We start from the raw sequence: 10,266 nt of genomic DNA, 5'->3' as shown, positions 1-10,266 counted from the left end.
TTCCCTTCTCTTCCCCAGGAGTGTGTGCTGTGTCGGGTGTGATAGCTCATCTCACCATTCCTTTTATTACGCACTTTCCAGACATCATTCAACTCTGCAAGAGGAGGCTGGAGAGATGGCTTAGCAATTAAGGCGTGTGCCTGCAAAGCCAAAAGACCCAGGCTCAATTCCTCAGGGCCCATGTAAGCCAGATGCACAAGGGGCACATGCGTCTGGAGTTTGTTTACAGTAGCTGGAAGCCCTGGCATGCCCATTCTCTCTCTCTCTCTCTCAATTCCTCTCTCTCCTCCTCTCTGTCTGTCACTCTCAAATAATTAAAAAATAATTTAAAAAAAAGAAAAAAAAAAAAAAAAGAAAATGTCTTCTCTATAGTTTGTACTGTTTAACAGAACACCATTGAGTGTCAGGTTAAAAACTGTCCATAGGAGAGTCTGCCATACCATGTCACTGCTCTTGTCTCTCCCACAGTTCCTCTGGAATTTTCTCTTCCTGCTCAGATTTGGTATGTGTGTTTGGAGTTTGGGGATTGTGAAGTAGGGGCAGTTGGTCTAAGTGGGGGTTGTTTAGAACAGCCTGGTTACTTCCTTTTAATCCCTTTCTCATTCCTCCTCCCCTCCCATCTCCAGCTACCTGGACTGCCACAGTAAAGTCAGGAGAGAGAGCCATAGGGAGAAGGGTTGATGCATCCATCCCCTGACAGAAAGGCCGGCGCAGAAGCCACTGGTTTCCTGGGCATTTCTCATTGTCTCGGGCACCCCAACCCAACTAGGAAGAGTTCACAACCCCATTGCCTAGGAAAGAGCCCTATTTTATTTATTTATGAGATATATATAGAGAGAATGGGCAAATGAATTCCAGATACATGCTGTGCATCTGGCTTTACATGGGTACTGGGGAATTGAACCTGGATTCTCGGGTTTTGTAGGCAAACACCTTAACTGCTAAGCCATCTCTCCAACCCAACTCTTCTTCTTTCTATGGAAAGACCCTACTAGTGGCATTTTAGGAGTCATGACAGGTGCGGCCACTGCAGGATTTGCTGTTGTCTTCATCTATACAATGTCCATGGTTCATAGGGAAGAACGTTCATGGTGGTCAGTAGTCAATAAGCAGGAATCTGTCAAGATTTCCACAGTTTGTGGAATGCTTCCAATCTCAAACTTGACAATAAGAATGTTTGGTTAATAGACCCCAGTTTTGATTTTTTGTTTGTTTGTATTTTCAAGGTAGGGTTTCACTCTAGCTCAGATTGACCTGGAAGCACTATGTACTCTCAGGGTGGCCTTGAACTCATGGCAATTATCCTACCTCTGCCTCTTCAATGCTGGGATTAAAGGCATGTACCACATGCTCGGCTCCTGGTTTTGATTTTAATTAAACACACAAATCACCTTGCATATTAGTAATGGGAAACCGAGTGTTGAATGTGTTTTCCTCCAAAGTCCTTGTGGTTACTTCTATTTCTTTCTCTTTTTTGTTTTTTGTTTTTTGAGGTAGGGTCTCACTCTAGCTCAGGCTGACCTGGAAGTCACTATGGAGTCTCAGGGTGGTCTTGAACTCACGGTGATCCTCCTACCTCTGCCTCCCAAGTGCTGAGATTAAAGGCGTGCACCACCACGCCCGGCTTTCTTTCTTTCGTTTTTAATATTTTTATTTATTTATTTGCTGGGGAGGGGGAGAGAGAGAGAGAGAGAGATTGAGAGAGAGAATGGGTATGCCAGGGCCTCTAGCCACTGCAAACGAACTCTGGACACATGTGCCAGCTTGTGCATTTGGTTTATGTGGGTCCTAGGGAATCGAACCTGGATCCTTTGACTTTGCAAGCAAGCACCTTAACCACTAAGCCATGTCTCCAGTCCTGTGGTTGCTTTTCCATTGGCAAATTCTATTTACATACATTGTTAAGATCCAGTGTCATGTGCAGACCTATGCACACACTATGGGAGGATGAAAGCAGGCCGCTCCATCGTCTCTCACTTAGAAAGACTGATCCCGCTGAATTCCATCAGCAGTGTAAGAAAGCTGAATCTTCAATAGAAACTAGGGTGGTGATTACCCAAGGCTGTAGGTAGATGAGAGAAGTTGTTTATATGAGGGTCCAGGTCCAAGCTTTCAGATGGGCAGAAGGAATCCACTTGGAGTACCTACACAACAGGATAACAATCAAACATGATTTTTTTTTCTTTTTGATTTTTTGAGGTAAGGTTTCACTCTAGCCCAGGCTGACCTGGAATTCACTATATAGTCTCAGGGTAGCCTCAAACTCTTGGTATTCCTCCTACCTCTGCCTCCCAAGTGCTGGGATTAAAGGTGTGCGCCACCACACCTGGCTACCATGTGTATTTTAAAATCACTGAGAACATGCATTTGTCTCTGAATTTTTTGGGAGGAGTAGGGTTTCACTCTAGCTCAGCCTCGCTTGGAACTTACAGTGTTCCTTCTCCTTCTGCCTCCCAAGCACTGAGATTAAAGGCATGTACCACAATGCCTTGAGAGTCTCTGAATTTTAAATGGAGACTCGGAGTTCCCCGAAGCTTCTAGGATTTGGGCCCCATCATGTAGAGCACTGACCATGCATTTGCCCAGGTAGCTGTAAGCAGGGCCATGCAAAAGAACCACAGTCCTAAGTTCCACTAACCCTGGAAAAAGGCCTCTGTCCTGTGCTGGAGCAAGAGGTATAAACCACTCCAAGGGACTGGAAAGATGGCTTAGCGGTTGAGGCGCTTTCCTGTGACGCCTAAGGACCCAGGTTTGATTCCCCAGTAAGCCAGATGCACAAGATAGAGCATGTATGGAGTTTGTTTGCAGTGGCTAGAGGCCCTGGTGCACCTATTCTCTCCCCGACCCTGATAAATAAAGTCCATCCATACTTAGAGGCCTTTGCGTAGGGAACCAGTACCATGCTGCCTTTACAAAGCACCCAGTACATGAGATGTCCTGAACCTGACTTTGCCTGGAGACACGTATCCCCACACTTTGCTTTCCCACATGGTCTAGGTGAGAGCAGATAGTTATACATAGTAATATGAAGCTAATTATAATTAAGATTCAACAGTAAGTAACAAATTTATGGTGAATTACCTTCCTTTGAATTTTTCAGTAAACATCATCCTCAGAGACAGTGACAGATACTCCCTTGTGACCTTTTCCTTGCACACAGTCGGGTTGAGAACGCTTCATTTGAAAATTGGGCAGGCCTGTGGTAATGGATTTCATTCACAGTATGAAGAAAGCAGTCAAGCCAGACACATCTTCTCCCACTATCAACAAATGATCTGAGGTGCATCTGAAAGGGAGGGCTATCCAAGGTGTCGACAGGGCAAAACTGGAGACTTTGTGAGTGAACCTCAGGCCCACACACGAGCATTTCCAGAAAGAGCAACAGGGCAATATATTCTCTTGTCCCAATTTCACTCTGCCAAGAAGTCCCCAGAAACCTTCTTAGAGCCCAACCAAGCCCTGTGGCTCGGTGAGCCTTACCACTGCCCTTGTAGCCAGACACCTTGCCAGCAGAACAAAGCCTATAAACCAAGAGCCAGTACCAAGCCCTCCTCTGCACACAGGAGCGATGAGCCTGGCCAAATCCCCCACCTATTCAGCTGCATATTGGGCATCAGGGACGTCTTGCAGCTACACATTAATTATGGCACCACTGCCTGGGGACAGACTGCGCTCCTCAATGCTTGGAGGAATGCCAGTGATTTAAAAGGGAAAGTTTCTGTTGGGTCACAGCAATTCTCTCCTGGCCTGACCCCGTTGTACCATGGAGTCATTGCACTGGCACCTTAACTGGAAACTCCAAAGTAGAGGCGACTGACTGGAGCATCCCGGGAAAGCGGTGAGGGAAGCTCAGCTTGGCCTGGACGGCTTATCTACAGCGAGAAGACGGGCTGTGGGACAGAGGCCTGCGGGGAGCCTCCTTTGATCAATGGATCAACAGTGAGTGAGACGAGGCAGTACCAGCAGACCTCAGTCAGGTCTCCTCCCTTCCTCTGGCTGATAAGCATTAGGAAGATGAGCTTCATCCGATCATTTCCTCTCCTGACCCTGTGCAGCTACCAGATTAGATCCTTGGGATTTGCTATAGAACTAAGCATCCCATGGATGCAAACTACGTTCCCAGATCCTTTTTTTCTATTGCGAGTCTTCCTTGTCGCCATCAGATTCGCCCCAAATCTATTGCCTGTGTTTTAGCAGTATCCCATCTAGGGAGGCTGTGGGAGGCATGTGGAGGCTCCCAGTGTTCCTCCCCATCGCTGTACTGCTTCTCCCTTCCTTCCCAGGCTCTTCTTTTTTTAATACATTTTTTGCTTATTTTTATTTATTCGAGAGCGACAGAGAGAAAAAGAGGCAGATAGAGAGAGAGGGAACAGGCGCGCCAGGGCCTCCACCCTCTGCAAACGAACTCCAGACGTGTGCGCCCCCTTGTGCATCTGGCTAAGGTGGGTCCTGGGGAAGCGAGCCTCGAACCAGGGTCCTTAGGCTTCACAGGCAAATGCTTAACCGCTAAGCCATCTCTCCACCACCTCCACTGCCCCTGGCTCTTTTGGTACAGTGCAGAAGCCAGTTTGAGCTACACACCTTAAGGAGCCTCTTCGTGGCAGCGAGGATGGGCACCTGCAGCAGCATGTCCCCTGATGGTGATTTCAAGGTCGTTTCCCTTCTCAAGCTGGCCACCAACTGTCTAAAACCACCTTTTCCCATCCTGCTGACCCTGGAACCTGACCTAGGACGCCTGACCAGTCACGTGACCACACATTAGCCAATCACGCCGGCCAGAGAGGATGGCACCCACTTAGCTGTCAGATGGCAGTTATGTGGCCCCCAACTGTAAGGTGCCAGCAAGGGGGAGTCCCCGGGGGGGGGGGATCCTGGAATCCTGTAGGGAGTAGAATTGGATGGAGTGCATGGGCTGCCTGCCCTGTGCCTTTATCAAAGGTCTCAGGCTCACTCTTCTGCTCCCACGTTCTTAGATTCATTGGCGTCCTCGTTATGCTTTTTTTTTTTTTTTTGACAGTCTTCATTGAACCCAGCAGCAAACTAAATTGGACGTCCCAAGCTCCCAGCTCTGACTGGACGTCAATGTCCATAAATAAATGCACAAGTAGGACGGACCCCAGAGGTAACAATGAATGGGGTGGTTGGGGACGTTTACGAGCGTCCTTGAAGGAATGGAGGCATGGGACCAAATGCTTGTGATCAGGTCACAGTTGGGGACAAGGCAGGGAGAAAGTTACAGCCAGGTCAGGTGACATCACAGTGTCAGGTCCCCAAGTAGTGGGGGGGGGGGGATGGGAGGGGGTGGGCAGCTTCAGCCAGCTCCTGCCCGGAGCACAAGGTTCTGTTTCTCAAACTGGGTTCTCAAGTTGTCTTTGGCAATCTCCTGCCTTTGCTACAACTGCTGGGCTCTGTCACTGCCTGCAGAGGCAGAATCAGCAGCTGAGAAGACTGTTCAAACAGGACCCACTAACACTTCGTACCCATATATCACCTCACCATGTCTGGCTTTCAGCACCTTGGCCAATGGGGGTCAGCAATCAACTAGCTTCCCTCTTTTTTTTTTAATTTTTTTAGGTAGGGTCTCACTTGAGCCCTGGCTGACCTGCAATTCACTCTGTAGTCTCAGAGTAGCCTTGAACTCACAACAATCCTCCTACCTCTGCCTTCAGAGTGCTGGGATCAAAGGCACGTGCCACCACATTCGGATTTTTCCTCGTGTGTGTGTGTGTGTGTGTGTGTGTGTGTGTGTGTGTATTTGTGTATTGACTCCTTAAGAAAAAAAAATTCCAGTAGATTTTATCAAATGAAAATGAAGGGCTTCCAACCACAAGACATTTACCTCCCTCCCTCTCTCTTTCTCTCCAGAATACCAAGTATGATAAAAATCATGGGCCTTCCTAGCTACAGATGACTGGGATTCTGCATGAGAATGAAAATACTTAGTAGCAGAGGCCAGTAAGGTAAAAAGGAGACATAAAGGGAAGAGAAAGGAAGGAAGGAGGATACTTAATAGGTTGATATTGTATATATGTAATTACAATGATTGTAATGGGGAGGTAATATGATGGAGAATGGAATTTCAAATGGGAAAGTGTGGGGGTGGGGAGGGAGGGAATTACCATGGGATATATTTTATAATCATGGAAAATGTTAATAAAAATTAAAAAAAAAAATCATGGGCCTATTATACCTGATTCTTCAACAGAAGAAAGGCCACATCACCCCTTCTCAGTCAGCAACAACTGAGGTCCCGACTTAGGCGTGTTCATCTACCTTGACTTTTTCCAAACGACAGAGAATTGATGACCCAGCCTTCGACCCCTCCTAGCCCCTCCTTTCTCCCAACATCCTAAAAGTGACATGTAGCAGGCCAGAGGGTGGTGCATCTATTCCCATGCCCGGACCTCCCCCGTCCCCCGCCGTAGTGGGAAGACAGACCATACTGTGTTCGTTTTATAATCATGAAGAAAGTGGGTTTAGCTTTCTGTTTCTTCCCGTGTAGGCGCAGCGGTGCGCGTGCTGGAGGGAACGTTGGGCCGCCCTGTGCGGCACTGGCCATGGATGTGTTCTAGTAGAGACCAGTATTGTTATGTTCTAGAACATCCAGCTCTGCCCAGGAAGTATGATCCAAAACACCAACCCTCTACACAGGGCTTCCTGCCCAATGGGATCCGTAGATGCTGCTTTGCGAGTTACGTCCTGCATAGCATGTCATGATGCCTGAGTGAATCGTGGACCGTAACCCCACCTCCTTTCCCTTATCCCTGGTCTTATTTCCCATTTCCCACATGTTCTTGGTGGAGCATGTACTTAACTATTAATAAAATTCACGTGTTAGGGGCTGGAGAGACGGCTTAGCGGTTAAGCGCTTGCCTGTGAAGCCTAAGGACCACAGTTTGAGGCTTGATTCCCCAGGACCCATGTTAGCCACATGCACAAGGGGTGCATGCAGCTGGAGTGGCTGGAGGCCCTGGTGCGCCCATTCTCTCTCTCTCTATCTGCCTCTTTCTTTGTCACTTTCAAATAAATAAATAAAAATAAAATCATGTGTTAGGAATAATTAATAAAAAATTATGTTTTCCTGTCTTAGAATTATTTCTCTCTCTCTCTCTCTCTGTGTGTGTGTGTGTGTGTGTGTGTGTGTGTTTCGAGGTAGTATCTCACTTTAGCTAAGGCTGACCTGGAACTAACTCTGTAGCTCCAGGCTGGCCCAAGTCGCAGCCTCCAAAATTCTGGGATAAAGGCATACACAATCAAGCTCAGCTTTAGAATCCTTTTATTATTATTATTTATTATTATTTTGGTTTTTATGAGGTAGAGTCTCACTCCAGGCCAGGCTGACCTGGAATTCACTATGTAGTCTCAAGCTGGCCTCAAACTAACAGCAATCCTCCTACCTCTGCCTCCTGAGTGCTAGAATTAAAGGCGTGTGCCACCACACACAGCAGAATTATTTATTTTATTTTAATTAATTAAGTTATTTATTTATACACAAGCAGAGAGAGATAAAAGAAAGACAGAGAGAATGGACACTGAAAATGGACTCAAGATGTGTGCGCCACTTTATGCATCTGACTTTATGTGGGTACTGGGGAATTGAACTCAGGTTGTTAGGCTCTGCAGACAAGCACTGCTGAGCCATCTCCCCAACCCCTCATAATTCTTTCTTTTTTTTTTCAATTACTTATTTGGTATGCCAGGTCTTCTTGCCACTGCAAATGAGCTCCACAGGCATGTGCCACATGTGCATCTGGATTTATATGGGTATTGGGGAAATGAACTCAGGTACTCATGCTTTGCAAACAAAGGCCTTTAACCACTGAACCATCTCTCCAGCTTTCTGTAATTCATTTTTTGTTTTTCTTTTAACTTAGTTTAATTTTTTTATTGACAACTTCCATGATTGTAAACAATACCCTACGGTAATGCGCCCCCCCCCCAATTTCCCCTTTGAAACTCCACACTTCATCATATGGCCTCCCCCTCTCAATCAGTCTCTCTTTTATTTTGATGTCATGGTCTTTTCCTCTTCTTATGATGGTCTTGTGTAGGTAGTGTCAGGCACTGTGAGGTCATGGATATCCAGGCCGTTTTGTGTCTGGAGGAGCACATTGTAAGGAGTCCTACCCTTCCTTTGGCTTACATTCTTTCCGCCAACTCTTCTGCAATGGACCCTGAGTTTTTAAAAATATTTTCTCAATAAATTTTATTTATTTATTTGAGAGTGAGAGAGAGAATGGGGACCCCAGGGCCTCCGGCCACTGCAAACGGAACTCCAAATGCATGAGCCCCCTTGTGCATCTGGCTTACATGAGTCCTGGAGAGTCAAACTGGGATCTTTTGGCTTTGAAGGCCAACCCCCTTAACCACTAAGGCATCTCTTCAGCGCTTGTCTTTGATTTTTTGAGGCAGGGTCTCACTCTAGCCCAGGCTGACCTGGAATTCACTATGTAGTCTCAGGGTGGCCTGGAACTCACAGTGATCTTCCTACCTTTGCCTCCTGAGTGCTGGGATTAAAGGAGTGTACAACACTTGTTTTTTTTTTTTCTTCTTCTTCAAATTATTTATTTATTTGAAAGCATAAAGAGAGAGAGAGAGGAGACAGACAGACAGAATGGGTGCACCAGGGCCTCTAGCCACAGCAAACAAACTCTAGAGGCATGCTCCACTTTGTGCATCTGGTTGTATGTCGGTACTAGGGAATCAAACCCAGATTGTTAGGCTTTGCAGGCAAGTACCATAGCCACTGAGCCATCTCTCCAGCCCATATTATTCTTTTATAAATATCAAATGATCAAGCCCATTATGTACCCAGTAATGCATACAGGAATATTTACACATTCATATGCCACATGCAAGTAGACACACATATATCACACACACCAAAATAAATAAACAATAGCCAGGCATTTAATCCCAGCACTGAGCAGGCAGAGGTAAGAGGATCCACTGAGTTTGAGGCCAGCCAGAAGCTAAAGATTGATTTCCAAGTAAGTGTGGGCTAGAGTGAGACCCTAGGTAAAGCAAGCAAGCAAACAAACAAAAAACCACAACAAAATGAACAAACAAACAAAAAGTAGCCAGGTGTGGTGGCACATACCTTTAATCCCAGCACCTAGCACTCGGGAGACAGAGGTAGGAAGATCGCTGTGAGTTTGAGACCACCCTGAGACTACATAGTGAATTCCAGATCAGCCTGGGCTAGAGTGAGACCTTACCACAAATAAATAAATACATAAAGAGATAATAACAAAACAAATGTTTCAAATATGCTTAATAAATATGTTAAATATGTATCAAAACATATAGGGAGGGCTGGAAGAGAAGCATGAACAAAGTTTCTAGAAACAAAGTACTAGTGAGTCATATTATGTGTTATGAGCTACTGACTGAACTGCAGTGACATAGACAGTTATTTATAATCAAGGACTTAAGCCTGAGAACATTTGTTATAATTGACTGTCAAGGAGTATTTGTGAGCCCCCTTTCAGAATCATCATTATTGTTCCCATAAGAGGAGTGTGTCTTTTTTTGGTTGTTGTTTTTTGTTTTTGAGATAGGGTCAGGCGTGATGGCACATGCCTTTAACTGCAGCACTCGGAAGGCACGCCGTGTGTTCGAGGCCACCATGAGACTCCATAGTGAATTCCAGGTCAGCCTGAGCTAGAATGAGACACTACCTCAGGAAAAAAAAAAAAAAAATTACAAGACTATATATCAAGCCAATGAGTCAGGGGTATAATTTATTCATAGAGCACTTGCCTAGCTAGTATGAAGGCTCTGGGTTTGACCTCTAGCACTGTAATAGCATAGAAACAGCAAGAGGGGCTGGAGAGATGGCTTAGCGGTTAAGCGCTGGCCTGTGAAGCCTAAGGACCCCGGTTCGAGGCTCGGTTCCCCAGGTCCCACGTTAGCCAGATGCACATGAGGGCTCAAGTGTCTGGAGTTCATTTGCAGAGGCTGGAGGCCCTAGCACACCCATTCTCTCTCTCTTCTCTCCCTATCTGCCTCTTACTCTGTCTGTCACTATCAAATAAATAAAAATAAAACAAAAAAAAATTAAAAAAAAAAAGAAACAGCAAGAGGCACAGAAGAAAGAGGGAGAAAGAAAATCAAGCTATATCCATCTTAAAGTCTAGTTCCTTGAAAATTATGGTTCAAACGTCCTACTAATGCAAATAAGCATCACAAATGCTATGGCTGGCTAACAAAGTGCCAAGCTGACAGTAATGACTAGTAATAATGATATTTTAAAGGAAAGACTGA

Source organism: Jaculus jaculus, chromosome 14 (assembly GCF_020740685.1).
Source record: "Jaculus jaculus isolate mJacJac1 chromosome 14, mJacJac1.mat.Y.cur, whole genome shotgun sequence".
NCBI lineage: Eukaryota > Metazoa > Chordata > Mammalia > Rodentia > Dipodidae > Jaculus > Jaculus jaculus.
This window is presented reverse-complemented; position numbering follows the sequence as displayed.